Source organism: Protopterus annectens, chromosome 3.part0 (genome assembly GCF_019279795.1).
Source record: "Protopterus annectens isolate FY-2018-M chromosome 3.part0, PAN1.0, whole genome shotgun sequence".
In the NCBI taxonomy this organism is placed as follows: Eukaryota; Metazoa; Chordata; order Ceratodontiformes; family Protopteridae; genus Protopterus; species Protopterus annectens.
The window spans coordinates 209383308-209399131 of record NC_056731.1 but is presented as its reverse complement, the minus strand read 5'-3'; positions in this window follow the sequence as shown (position 1 = coordinate 209399131).

Below are 15824 nucleotides of genomic sequence, written 5' to 3'. Positions count from 1 at the left end.
GGTTCAACAGTTGGTGAATCAACCTAAATTCACCATCCCCTTTCTTAGGAAAGAGACAATTTTAAAAACAGGCTGGGGGGGTGTTGAAAAAGTGCCAATTAGTCTACTAGCTGCTTGCTTTTTTTTATTAACCTAGCTGCAATTTCTTCATGCCCTCTAATGGATGTAATCCAACAGAGCTGAGGACTCAATCAAAAATAATAACCAAAATTATAAAACCACCAAGTTTCAATGATGAACAGCCAAAAGGTCAATCTGCAAACCAGTTTATTGACAGAGTCAAACGCTTTCATCCCAACTTTTCAAAGGGACTTCATCAGAACTAAAAACACATTAAGCACACACATTTTTATACAAATAATAAAATCATTGAACAATTAAAACAAGTTAAATAATTAAGTAATTAGATAATTAACTATCCTTTCAACTGCCTTCATTTTAAAACAGAGTTAATGCTAGGATATTCATTCAGCCCAGGGGGGGATAAAGACATTCAAAATCATTTGCCACTTGAGCTCACAAACTTCTAAATGTTTAGGTAATATTTTCCCTTGAGCATCAGGGACAATTTGCTGAATAACTAGGAAGCCAAAACCATGATCATTAAAGGCCTGAACATGTTTAAAGAGTGCATTTCTTTGTTTACCATTTCTTATATCCAAAATATGCTCATACATTCTTTCTCATACGTGACTGGATGATTTTCCTATATAAAAAGCAGGACATTGTAAACACTTAGCAAGATATACAACATTCTTAGACTGACAATTAAAATGCCCATGGATATAAAAATTAAAATTGCCTGTCCTAAAATTGCCCTGGGTGGTTAATATGTAAGGACATTGCTTACACATCTCACACTTAAAATTGGCAACTATCTTATTAATGTTACCTATACCCTTAATATAAGAACATTTGTTCTCCAAAATATTCTTAAAAGATCAATCCTTTTTAAAAACTATTACTGGTTTACCACCAAAAAATTCTAGAACTGATTTATCAATTGAAAACAAATTCCAATTCTTGTTTAATACATTAATTATTGCTGTACTATCTTTGTTATAGACCATGACAAAAGAGAGACCACCCTTCTCCCTGCTTGGTTCACCTCTTTTTTCTACATTATTGACCACACCCCCATTAATGTGTCTACCTAAAATAGGTCTAAAAGTTCCATTTTGTCTCTTCAACAGCACTTTCTCTTTCACATTATCCAACAGTACACTATGATAGCCCCTTTTTTTGAAAATATCTACTATAAATTCAATTTCTGTTTCAAATTCATCATCTCTAGTCATCATCGAGCTGTCCTCACTAACTGTACCTTTACCACTGATCTTTTTTGGTATGGAGGATGGCAGCTGGTGTACTCTAAATATGAATTTGAAAATGTAGGCTTCCTATAAATTCTAGATTTTAAACTTTTTTCCATTGGGTCAACAGACACTTCAACATCCAAATAAAAAATGTTTTTCTTTATTGTAGGTGTGAGTAAAACTAAGGAAGTTTGTAGTACCATTAATATAATGTAAAAATTCTTCCAATAAATTCTCTAAACCTGTCTATACCAAAAATAAATCATCCAAAATACCTGGTATAGTATTTGATAGTAGTTGCATACTTACTCTTAAACACATATTCACACTCCCAGTAGGACATTACATAGCTGGCATAAATGGCGGCACATGCAGCCCCCATGGTCACACCAGTGACCTACTTATAATATTGTCCCTCAAAAAAGATATAATTATTTCTAAGTATAATTTCCATTAATGTGACCATAGTGTTTATACAATACTGATCAAATCTATTCACTTTGAATAATTGTATTTCAAACCATTGTAATCCCAGGTCATGTATTATAACTGAAAATAAATTCTTAACATCTATAGTAACAAAAACATATCATTGGCAACTTTAATACTATTTAAATGTGTCAAAAATTTCCATGAATCCTTATAGATGTAACTAAAATTTTCCAAACCACCTTTTAAATGGAAATGGAAAGTTACAGGCGAGTCAAGATTCTGGACTTAATGATAAGATTTCCATCAAGCCCTTGTTACACAAAAAAGCAACTTTCATGAGATAATTTACATTTAAAAGTTTTAGGTTTTATAAATATTACATACACACTTTTTATTACAAAGTACTAAATTCTTGTATATGTTATGGTTTTATACATGGTTGTATTAAAGAATATAGAGTTTTAGCAGTTTAGTTTTAACATATGATACATTGTACTTTAATTTGTATAAGGAATGTGCCTCTTTATGAAGTTAATTGTATGATGTCACTAATTATTTCATTATTTAAGGGGAAACTTGTTAGGTTGTGATAGAGTCTGATGAAATCCCTATTCTAAAGGGAAGAAAATGTTTAATCTGAATCTGTGAATCTATTTGCAATAAATTGGGATAATTTTGTGTATCTGGCTGCAGCAGTGTATTTTTTTATTATTTTGTAGTGAAAATAAATTCTTAACATCTATAGTAACAAAAACATATCATTGGCAACTTCAATACTATTTAAATGTGCCAAAAATGTTCATGAATCCTTATAGATTTAACGAAAAATTTCCAAACCACCTTTTAAATGGAAATCTAAGAATGTAGCCATAAAAAATATGTTGGATCTTTTTCCATCCACAATAGGTCTAAAAGACAGTTCTTTCTGGATTTCAAGAATCCTAAAAATACTTGTTATAATTGGGTATTCATTTTTAATATAATTGCATTCATCAATGTTAATTTGACCCTGGTACAGCATATCATCCAACATCAAATCAACATTCCTAAAGGCAATATTTATTTCATTTTTTGAGACTTCCATATAAGTACCATCCATGAGTATAATATTCATAGAATTACAATACTCTATTTTTTCCATAATGACCATACCATTCCCTTTGTCGGGTTTCATAACCCGAATACTTTTGTCATTAACAATGTCTTACAACAAATCTTTTTCTCTTATAGTCAGATTATCTAAACCTTTACTATAATTATCATTTAAAATCTGTCTAAAGTCCAACTCACATGCTTTTTCAAATATATGCACCAAATTATATGTAGGAGGATTAAAATGCTTGGTTTCTGATACAAGTTTTTAAAAAGGATCGATCTTTTAAGAATATTTTGGAGAACAAATGTTCTTATATTAAGGGTATGGGCAACATTAATAAACATCTTTACAATTTTAAGTGTGAGATGTGTAAGCAATGCCCTTACATATTAATGACCCAGGACAATTTTAAGATGGGCAATGTTAGTTTTCATATCCATGGGCATTTTACTTGTCTATCTAAGAATGTTGTAGATCTTCCAAAGTGTTTACAATGTACTGCTTTTTATATAGGAAAAATGTACAGACACTTACGAGAAAGGATGTATGAGCATATTTTGAATATAAGAAATGATAACCATACAAATTAACTGTGTAGACATGTTCAGACATTTAATGGTCATGGTTTTGGTTTCCTAGTTATTCAGCAAATTGTCCCTGATGCTCAAGGGAAAATATTACCTGAACATTTAGAATTATGTGAGCTCAACTGGCAAATGCTTTTAAATGTCTTTGTTCCTCCTGGGCTGAATGAATATGCTAGCGTTAATTAACTGTATTTTAAAATTAAGGCATTTGGAAGGGTAGTTAATTATTTAACTTGTTTTAGTTGTTTTAATTGTTCAATGGTTTTATTATTTGTATAAAAAAGGTGTGTGCTTAATGTGTTTTTAGTTCTGATGAAGTCCCTTTGAAAAGTTGAGATGAAAGCACTTAACTCTGTCAATAAAGTGGTTTGCAGATCGACCTTTTGACTCAATCAAAAATCCTTTGGAGAAACCTACAGTAAGAGTGGCTACCACCTTTTAATCAGGGAAATCAGACAATAGCTGGGTCAATTTGTCTACATGTACTGGGGATTGGGACTTCTGCAGAATGTTCCTAACCCCTGCCAAAGCCCCCACCAGCCCCTCCTTCTGACTGGGTTGAGGGAAAATCAGACCTGTACCTGACAACTATATCCCAGTACCTGGAAGCAGGGTGAGCTTTCCCACATCCTGAACACAAATAGATGAATTTGTGGCTGCCATGATTAAAGGCCTAGAAAACTTTGTTTCCCAGCTGATAGCACCCCAGCCATCAATCACAGAGGTGGATGGCTTATCTAACACAGTACTCAATCAAATGTTGGGATGCCTTAAATCCCACATGAGCGACTTATCAATGCCTTTCACTTTCCTAAAATGATAATCATAATTCACACAGATAAACCCCCCTTTGACATGATGTACCTCCCTTATAGCCACAAAGTATGCTATTAAAGGCAGAGCCTGGCTGGGGTTCTTTACTACAATCACTCCCATGAACACCATAAAATCTAGTGACCAAGTATCCCAGTTCTTAACTGCTGCTCTGGCTGATGCCTTTTTCCCAATGGCTGCCAAGGCTGCCATCAAGTCCTTGTTATAAGAGTTGTCAACATCAAAAAGCTCTTACTTTCCTTGGTATCCACTAAGTCAAAGATCTCTACAAATTCCCCTTTAAGGATATTTTCTTTGACCTTGTTGGGAATGTACGCCATAATGTGAAACCCCAGGAAAATGGAAAACAAAAGGTTCAAAGTAGCCATAGGGGACATAAATTGATGAGCACAACCATTCAGATGGGCAGGACATCAGTCACTGAATCACTGATCTCCTCAGACCCCTTATGTAAGTTGGTTAGTGGTGGGAGTGCTACCTGGCCAACATCAGCACCTCCTCCATCATCTGGAACAACAGCTGTGGAAAGACCAAAAGTCCTCTCCATAGCTAGGTCAAACAGCCTAGCTCTCCTCTCTTCCAAAAAATATTTATAAACTGATCCAAACAATCCTCAGGGGACTGACCACTATCACTAAAATGTAGCACTGCTGTCCCCCCCAGAATTATTACCTTGAGATTCCTATGGTGCTTCAGGTGGGAGTGGAGGGATGACCCTTGGAATGGAGCAATCTCTCTTGCTTTTCCTTTTAGTCTTCTTGCTTGGAGCAAATCTGTCAGCTGACTTCTCCTCAACATTCACTGATGGTCTCTTTCTGGAGAAAAACTTATGAACTTTAGGAGTAACTGTCCCTATGCAGATAAGATGGCGGTATGCAATTTTGCTCACTCCTGCTTAAACTGGTCTGTGAATGCTGACAACATGATGATAAGAGCAGAGTTAATTCCCTCCACCAGATAATTTGTTTGTAGATGCTACTAGAAGTCATCATCTGCTTTACCCAACAATTCTTCTACAAACAGGTCAGCAGATCTAACATGAAACTGGTGACTGCATCTATCAGTATTTCCTAGAAAAATCCCAGTTTTCTGAAAATTTCTAACTGAGCATTTCACATCTTTTCTGTCTCAACAGAGGAGAATGCCATCACCTCAAGGTACTTAATAGCATGGTCTACTCCAACAAAATATACCTCTTACTTGTGATACATGGGTGCTAGGTGTCCCCAAAACTTTAAAGGCTAACTTTGAAATATATCCCCAGTAACAGGCAAAGGCACCCAAGCTGTCTTGGCTTTGTCTTCTACTATACCAACCTTTGAGCATTGCTAACAGGTCTTACTGTGCCTTTTACATATTTTTCAAAACTTGCCCAATATCAGTTTTTTTCAAAATCTTCAGTTTTGTGTGATTTATGCACATATGGCCAAAAAGGATATTGTGAGCAAGGGCCCTTGGGGTTACCAGCTCCTTTGCCACTTCTCCCTCTACCTCACTTCCAGAGCCTTCTCTCTGTACAATAGACCATTATCTTTGTTTACCCCCCACTCTTCAGAATCAGTTGCATCCAAGTCCTATAATGCTTTGCTTTCTTCCATTTTTTTCTTTGTGACCTTCCCACTTTCCCTTATAACAGAATTCTAGAGTCTTTTGACAGTTGTAGCTGAGGATCAGAGACACCATTACTAACAAGCACTTTGACTGAAATAGCCTCTTTCCAAGGAAGTCCAGTACATTTTAAGAGGTGTATATCAGATTCAGGGTAACTACTGCTACTACCTATCCATTCCTTAAAGTAGCCATTCCACTATTATCTTTTGGTGGTGTAGGTATTACAGCCTTCCCCATGTGGGTTAATGTAATGTGAGTGGTTAATCATTCATTTAAATGGAAAGCTGGATAGGACATTTCAGGTGAATTGTAATCCCCTACTCTCTAAACTATCATGCAACCTGCAAAAGGCTTTACTTTTCATTAAAGAGGTATTACTACAGTATGTGGCAATTCTTAACGCTTCCTGATCAATGTTAAAGGTTGGTCACAATCTCTTGTCCCTTCTCATATCTCCCCTGTGTAATTGTTGTGTATAAGTTTAATGATATAGCACCTGAGAAAGTTGCTTCCCTCCATAATTGTAATTCTGTGACCCTATTCAATGATTGGAACAGTGATATTGAGATGAGGCATTAATTCCTGTTGCTTGATTTTGGAAGGTTTTGGTTTCTCTTTCCACTGTAAAAGTCCTATGCATCCTGGGTTGTGTGCTAATTCTGGTTTCTCAAATCTTCTCACTCAACATCCTGTCACCATGGCAGGCAGGAGCAGCTGATCTTCAATTTCAGAACTTTGAATTATGGAGCCTTGGTCTTTTGAGTGTATTACAAGCACATTTTCTGTGCCTGCAATTTCTCTTTTTATGTTCCCATATTTTTTCTTATGACATCTGTTTCTTACCTTATTTTGCCACATTTTATGGCAGCTGGGTCATGCAGGAGAACTTGCATCATTTGAGATAGTGACTGCACTGAATTATTCATTTTACTCATTTGAATTTGTTAACTGTGGTAGAACACTGATCGCAAATGAACAATCTAAGCAACATTTTTTTTCAAAAGAAATCATGAAGATAATATTACAATGATGACAAACAACAACCATGTCTAACATTACAATGAGTTTCTTTAAGGTTGAGATCACCATGGTGTGAAGAAGGGCCCATTTCCATGTTGAAGCTTTTCATGTGAAGCTTATAGCAATTTATAGATATAATTTAATATCTCTTGAAGAGTTACAGTAAAGCGACTCCATCATAACACACTCTGAAAGCTATCCACTTAAAAGCATAATTTCAGTTATGGCAAAGAGTGATTGGAAACTGAACCCTAGTACTCATATTTATTTAACTTAAACATAAATCCTAAAATTTTTGAAAAAAGTACTCTGTTAAGTTCCAAAACAGAATATCAGAAAAATATAATGGGAATATGTAACACAAAATATGTAAAAGACAAACTTGCAACATGAAGCATAAATATTAAATCATCTTCATGATATGCTAAATCATATAAATAACCCCATGGTTCAATAATCTCCCTGCAGGAATATTGCTATTCCTGCAAGGAGTGAACCATGTCCATTTCTGCATAGCCTTAACAGCAGTGCACCTTGCATATTCATGAAGGCATGCTTCTGCTAAGGCTAAGCAAATGTGAACATTACAGGAAGCATGTATAAGTTATGCCCGCACATCTAACATGACCCCTGCACTCTCAAAGTGCCATACGGCACTTCACAATACCTTCAGTGTCCGTGGACACTGAAAGCAAATATAAATCATCTGTGGACACTGATATAGATAGAAGATCATTAAATAAATGCAGGGGGTGTGTGACAGGTACTGTCACACACCCACTGCATTGTGAAAGTGCCATAAGGCCATACCTCTCAACTGTACAGGTTTTCTCAGAATGTCCAGATGTCTGCCTCATATTTTTGGTGTGTTCCCCCAAATATCTGTCCCTACCTGGCAAATAGCAGAAGATTAGAGCCATTGAATAATGAAAACATTTGAGTTGAAGACTCCACATCCTTCGGAAAAGTCATGCTAATGCAAAAACTATTATTCTATCAACTTTCTTAGTTTGTGAGAGCAATATTTAAAATCTGTCCCTATTTGCCCCCTTACAATTGCCCTCACTGTGAATTACAAGGAGTTTTGATACAAGTAAATAAAGTGACTATATTACTTTCCTTTTTTTTCCATTCTAAGGTATGTTTAAGCATAGCTGAGTGGGTTTGCACATTATGACCATTTGCTCAGCATTGCTTAAACAACCCATAGGCACTAAATAAAAATGTACAGCTAAAATCCTAACAATGAGATAGTGTAGTTGTTAGAGTCCTGGCTTTGCATGCAGGTGTTCATGGTTTGAGTACTCGGAAAGCATTGTTAAAATTAGTTTTACTATGTTAAATCATGTAGTAAGTTATATTTGTTACCCAGATTAGTGTAGCTGGTCCAAAATGGAAGTGTGAGGGCATATAACATGTGAAATCACCCAGGTATACACAAGTGCCTCATACAGTATAGTCACACTCCAAGGTAATGTAATGAAAACAATATAGGGGGATTTCATGTAAATTAAATCATATACACTTAATAATATGTCAGTAATGCTTAAATAATTTACAACCTGATATTTTTTAAAAAGGAAAACTGAGCAATGATTAGCAGTACTGAGCTCTGCTTAGCTGGTGTAAGCATTGCTTAGACATAAATTCTAAGCAGGAGTCAGCTCAGGTAACTGGATTTGTGCACTGCTAAGCACTGGTCAACACTTAACCCTTTAAGCAGTTTTCAGCATAGTTAAGTTGGGCTCAATAGTTTTAAAATGGTCCACTGATGGCAAAGGGTGGGAATATGGCCTTATTTAAACCACACAGGTGGGAATACAGCCAGAACCTGTTGTATTTGATCTGTGCAGGTACTATGTCAGGTGTTGGTGGAGGAGTGCCCTTTTGGGTGCAGCACTGGGGCATTCAGGAGTCCAGGGTCATGGCTGAATTCCTTGTAGAAAACCATGATGAGAGACTGCTGCAGGGCTAGTATCCAGGCTCACAATACAAAATGGAGGCCTGGAACTGTCTCACACTTGATCTCACCAGTGCTACTGGCATCCACTAAACTGGTGAGCAGGTATGGAATCATTATACTAACCAAAAGAGGGGGAAGAGGAGATGTTCTTGGCCCAGTGGATCCAAGATGCACAGGCACAGAATGTTCCAGTAGTGTGTAAGCATCAGTATCAAGTAGTTTGTACCAAATTCTAGCCTGAGTATGTGATAGACAGGTATGCATAATGTTTGTTTTTTTCCCCTACAGCTGTAGCAGAGAGGGCAAGCAACATTGAAACCCCTTGCCGACAGACTGTTAAGGCTGCGCTGACAGGCTGGTGAGTACAAATCTATATTGCAGTATATAGTGCAAATAACTAAGAAGGAGTACATTGCTTACTGCTAGTAGGTATACTGTTACTGTGTTAACCGAATAAATTAAGTTTTTCTGACTAATATTGATTTACACAATATGTAGTATTAAAGCACTGTGTCATGTCACTGTAATAAAGATCTATACCATCCGGTTCGATTCTCAGCTAGAGCGTCTTCTGCGTGGAGACATGCGTGAATAGGCAAATGGGTGTACCTTTGTTGAAGGTTGTGCATCAGGGCTGGTAACTCAGCACGTAAAAATCAACTAACAATCATTAGTGGACCAGAGTTCCGCTGTGGCGACCCCTAACCGTGAAAAGCCGAAAGACACAACAACAACCACAAACTATTGTATTTACTCTGGTATGTTGTAAAAATAGAATTTATACAGGTTCTCCACAGCAAATATGAGCTTTGAAAGCATGTATTAACTGAGGTTGTTCTGAGAACCAGCTGTTAAGAAAAACTGTAGATTGTGGGGCTGTAAAACAAGATATAAATGAAATATGAAATATATACTGCACCGAGCTGTGAACCCTGAATAGTAATGTGGAATGTATCACAGTGTGTCCCATGCAGCATTGCCATGTGTTAACCTTTACTTTTCACATTGTATTATTTCAAAGGATTAATGCACAGTACACTATCTGTCATGCATGCATCTCAGGATTACAAGGTCAGACTGTCTAACCAAGAGACTATTAGGCAGAAACCAGTCAAACAAGAAGTGGCAGTTCCCTGGTAGCTCAGTGTGATGAGAAATAGCTTTATTGTTAATTTTGCACACCCAGATAGGGATCAAATCCACAGAGTGGTAGAAAGATGTGTGCATAATTATACACAAGGAATCAGGAATAAATGTAGAAACAGTCAGGTAGTGTTAACAGATATTTTCTCCACATGTTTTACAGGTAAAGAAATGGTAATGGCTGTATGAAGGGTATAGTAATACACCATATACAACTGTTCCACTGTCCAACTCCATGCCTGCAAATGACAGTCGGATAGGTACATACAACATGCATGCTTCTGATACATGTCTCTCAAGTGTCACGCTGTCACGGCTAGTGGTCACCGCTGCCAATAATCCTGGACACAGATAGGAAGCCAGGTGAAGTTTGCCAGTAGCACAGTCACATAACAGCAGTGCCGGGTATCCATTCTGTGCCAGATATGCAACTCTGACATGTACGAGTCCCCTCTAGTCATGTACCCAGAGTTGTCACAGTTTGCCCCATACCATTCCAGGTTGACAGTTTAACAGGTATGTTTATGCTACAGAAGCTATGCACCATAAATAGATGGTAAAGTGAGGGCAGACCTATAGAGTATTGAGCAGTACTGTTGTGAAAAATAGAAGCCTAAACAGTTGTTAATGGACTTTCTGTCTCTCCCCAACTCCTTATCTGCATCAATAATCATTCATATACTACAAGTATGTTGTTCTCAAAACCTAATGTTGGCACTTTTGTTCTATTATTGTTCATATATTTGATTGGTTATATGTTAACATAGCTCGTTCAAATACCATTGTTCGTGGCCTGCTGCCATCAGTGTTGCTGGCATGGTGTTGCAATGCATATTGTTGTTCCATTTATGCATGTGTTCTGTTTGCTATGCAACTGTTTCAAATTTGTTGTATGGGGTTAATTGGAACACCCACGCATGCTGTTATAACTAATTTTTAAATGTTTTGTTCATGACTAATCAATATATTTTGCAAAACCTCAACACCTTAGCACATTTAGGAACCCAGATCCTGGTGGATCCACTTGTTGCACCTCATCTGATCAAGGCACTGGGCCCCAGCACATCTGGGACCCAACCCAAAACTACCTCCTGTGTTGGTCCTGCACCAGCTTTGGGTAGAACCGCCTTAGGGGATGGGGCCTGTCCCTCCCAGCTGCGGGGACAGAGAGGAGCCCATCACCCGCTGCTGGTTCCAGGGTATGTTGTGCAGTGTTATATGCATGGAGTTGGATGGATGGCTGCACCAGATGGAGGACCACCTGGCACACCTTGAGGGGCAGGCTGCCCTTCCTGTCCAGCCCCCAGCACAGTCACCTTCAGAGCCATAAAGGTGCAGTGATGACTTCTCATGGGTGTGGACCTCAGTCACACTGTATCCATTTGAGGGCTTATGGGCTTTGGATTCCCAACCACCCTCCCCGTCAAAGGTGCTTACCCCCCTCACGTGTCATATACTGCCCCTGTCTGCTGTCTTGTCTGTCTTCTCTATCTGTGACTGCAACTTATCCTACCCAACCTACCTCCCCAAACATACCTACAACCCTTCCCCAACATCCCACTTTCACCTTAAAAGGGGCATCTGTCCTGCAAAAAAATCATTTTCCCATACATAGCTCTACATTTCACCCCATACACAGTGAAATTAATAAATCTACTCAAAAATTATTCTACAAATTTCTGTCACCATCATCCCTCCCTGTGGGGTGCAAGGCTGTAAATTCCAAAGTCTACACATTATTCACAGTTGTTGCTGCAGAATAAATGTAGAGCTACAGTCCTTTCCTACACCTGTCCTGCACATCCCTAGCTGGTTTTCCTAATGTTTTACCCCCTGGTTGCCCCATTTCACCACTTTCCTATCACCCTTTTTTTCTTTTCTTTAATTAAAATTAGCATGGGTTTAAGTGGGAATAAGCACCTCTAAGTGAAGCTAAGGGGACTTAAGGGTCTCTAAGCATCACATAGCTTCATGCAAAACCATGCAAACCCACTTAAAGCCACTTAAAGCTGCTTTAATCACTCTGTCTCCATCAGTCTCTGTTCTGCCCAGCAACAAAATAAATGGATCTGGCATGTCTTGAACCCAGGACCTTGTACACTACAGTTAGAGGAATGTACCACTACACCATTTGAGATGTAAGAATTTTTGATGCTTTTTCAAGCATATCATGCAGTAGAGTCATTCAACAGTAAGTGTGGAATCAGTCATGCTTTGTATATATAATTATACACAAATATATCTGTATGAAAAAAAATATATATATATATATATATATATATATACACACACACACATACACACACACACACACACACACACACACACACACACACACACACACACACACACACACACACACACACACACATATATATATAAATATATATATATATATAAATATATATATATATAAAAGATGCAGTGCAGTCATACCTCAGCACCATACCTCTCAACCTCTTAGTGCAAGAAATCTGGACAAACGCTGTCAAAATAGGGGGACAATGGGCCAAAGATAGGGACATATTTTAAATATTGCTCTTATAAACTTAGAAAGTTGCTAGAGTAATAGGGTTTGTTTCCGTATATATTTTCTGAAGGATATGAGGTCTGAAACTGAAATGTATGTCATTATTTACTGACATAAATCCTCAGATAATCACAGTGATTTACCAGAATAATACAGACCAAAAATATGAGCCAACAATCTGGACATTCTGTGAAAATATGGGCAGTTGAGAGATATGCTCAGAACCCCTTAGTGTAATGAATCTGGACCAAGCCTAACAAAGTGAAGGGAAAAGGCATGAAAATAGGGACATATCTGAAATACTTGAGTAGATAAGTTGAGTAGATAAGTTGTCAAAGTTGCTGCAGTAACACAGTCTGCTTTAACATATATTGACTGAAATATCTCAAGTCTGAGACTTAATTGCTTCTCATTATTTAGTGACTGAAATCCTCACATCATCCCACTTATTTGTCAGAAATACACAACAGTTATGGGGACCAGACCAAAAATATGAGCCAAACAACTGGACATTCTATGAATATCTGGACATAACATAACATTAGTAAACTACATTGAGCTGCCAAGCATGTCACCAAGCACCGTCCAAACTACAGTTAGACCGACACAACACTACCCCAAATCAGCTCTCTGGAATTACACATGCATTTGCAAATATATCAGGCACTACAGGGATGTAAGAGTAGTGAAAAACAGACAGCAATGTGAACGTGCATACCCACAACCAGTTGCACCACAGTCACAGCAACATACTGGTAAGCCAACTGAACACTAGAGTATAATGACTGTGTGAGAAAACATATCCTGTTTGCCACTCACACACTACCTCTACATATACTGCCCCACATCATAGTGTAGTAGGAATCCTGAGGTAGTACAAGGCATCTCAGTCTGCCCCTACAAACATATACATGTGATAGACCACCAGAAACTGGAGCAGCATGCACAGTCAGATAGAAAAGGTCCAATGATACTCACATCTACCCCCTCTCCCAACACAACATTTACATACTACACTGCTACACAATTTTGGCAGTCTGTTAACAATGGTCAGACATACACAGATCTCTCAACTGTACAGATTTCCACAGACTGTCCAGGCTTTGGCCTCATATATATGGCCTCCTCCTCATAACATGTCTGGGATTCTGCTACATCACTGGGATGATATCAGGAATGAAGTCACTAAAAATAATATACCATACCTATCAACCTCTTAGTGCAGGACATCTGGACAAAGCCTGACATAATTGGGGGACAGTGGCCAAAAAACAGGGCATATTTAAAATATTGCTGTTATAAACCAAGGAAGTTATTGGTGTTACAGGGTTTGTTGTAACATATCTTTTTTAAGGGCTATGATGTCAGAAACACAAATAGATGTGAGCATTTACTGACTGCAATCCCCAGAGTAATCTACTGATTTGCCAAGGACAAAAACTGTCTGCGTAACAGACCAAACATAAGAGGCAAACTTCTGGCCATTCTGCAGATAGCACTACAGTTGAGAGTTATGTCATCTACGTAACACTGTTAGACTTGAAATCATGCAGAAAATGCATGTCCAGATAAACTCTGTTAAACTAGCATTATTGAGCTGTCTCCACATGTCTTGTTGTAAGAGGTATTTCCAATTACCCTCTGGGATGCTGTAGCTCACACACCTCTATGATGACCTCCTCACAGGCAAGGAAAAAGGGCAATGCCCACATGAAGTACTCAATTATAGGAGTGTGTTGCCATGCCATCAGCTATTGGAATAACAACACAGCTGTCCTGCATGCAGTTAGCAAGTGGGGGGCATCAACTGGTGCACAGGCCATCACCTGCTCCTGAGCATTACCTACAAAAGGCAAGCTGATGCCTATGCCAAACAGGACTATTCCTCTATATGGTTAGACAGACAGACAGAGAGAGAGAGAGAAACTTCAAGAATACTTGGAAAAAAACAGGTATGTCAAACAAGTAAGCATGTAATGGAACGCAGAAGGGGTATGCAGTAATGAGAAATAGGAAGTTAAACAAATATGTCTCAACAAAACTTGCTGTACTCATATATTGCTGATCAGCACCCATGGCCATCACATCTGGTTCTGTCTGCAGTGACACAGATCACAGCTCTGGCCCCTGAGTCACTCCAGGAAAGGTCAGTTCACATATGACTACTACTGGAGTGTCTGTTGAACAATACTGACTGTGACACTGCCAGGCCAGCTACTGGGATATTGTAAATATCCATATGTCACTTGTGAATACCACTATGACACACATAAGCATGTCTAAGAGACATATATAGGGTATGTGCATAGTAAACTACTGTTGCAGAAGTGTGTGTTGAACTGCATGTGATATACTGAGCTCATACCATTCAACTGTCCAGTGTTCTGCACACTGACCACATATGTGCCTCATATTTGTAGTCATTTACTCATAGAGTTGTGTGTCTGGCAAATCATTGGCAAATTTGTAAAGACTGACATCAGAACATAAATAGCATGCATATGAATGTTGGACATCCTCTAGGTTATTTCTGTGAATGCAAAACCTACCGTGCAATCAACTGACTTAAGTGTGTTACAGCAACATTAATAAAGTGTCGCTAATTTTGGGCCATTGCCCCCCATTTATGTGTGATGTCATGCAGATGTCCTGCTCTAACAGGTTGAGATGTATGACTAAGCAGCAAGAGTGTAAATACAGTGTGCCATTCTGACATAGAAAAGAAATGCATATCAGGTATTACCTCTGCACATGTATGTATGAGTAGGTGTAGCTGGAAGCCTCAAAACAACAGACATGAGTTGCAGAACGTCAGATAAATAAGCTATACATATACACTTGTGTAATCTTAGTTTCAGTGCATCCAAAAGACTTAAATGTCTACAGCTACTGGTTGTTGCATTGCCCTGACACAGAAATAGGTAATAGAATAAGCATGATTATCAAGTTGAAAATGGAGAAGTGTCCAACTGTGTTATGACCTTGTGTCCATGCCTACTACAAACATCTATATGAGCACCTACATAGCTGTATGGACTCAGCGATACCTGATTCATAGAACCCACCTCCACCAAGGTAGAGTAATCCCCTTTGGTGGACAGCAGCAATACACAAACCACATAATAGGTCACTATATTGGCTGTACAGGGCCAAGTAGGAGCAGGCATCAACTTGGAAGCAAGTCCACCTTTATCTGAACAAGCATATAAGGTCACAGGTGAATCACTGTAAGGCTAACTATGAGTACAAATTGGATACATCCACCAAGGCCAATCACAAGGCCGTCCACATA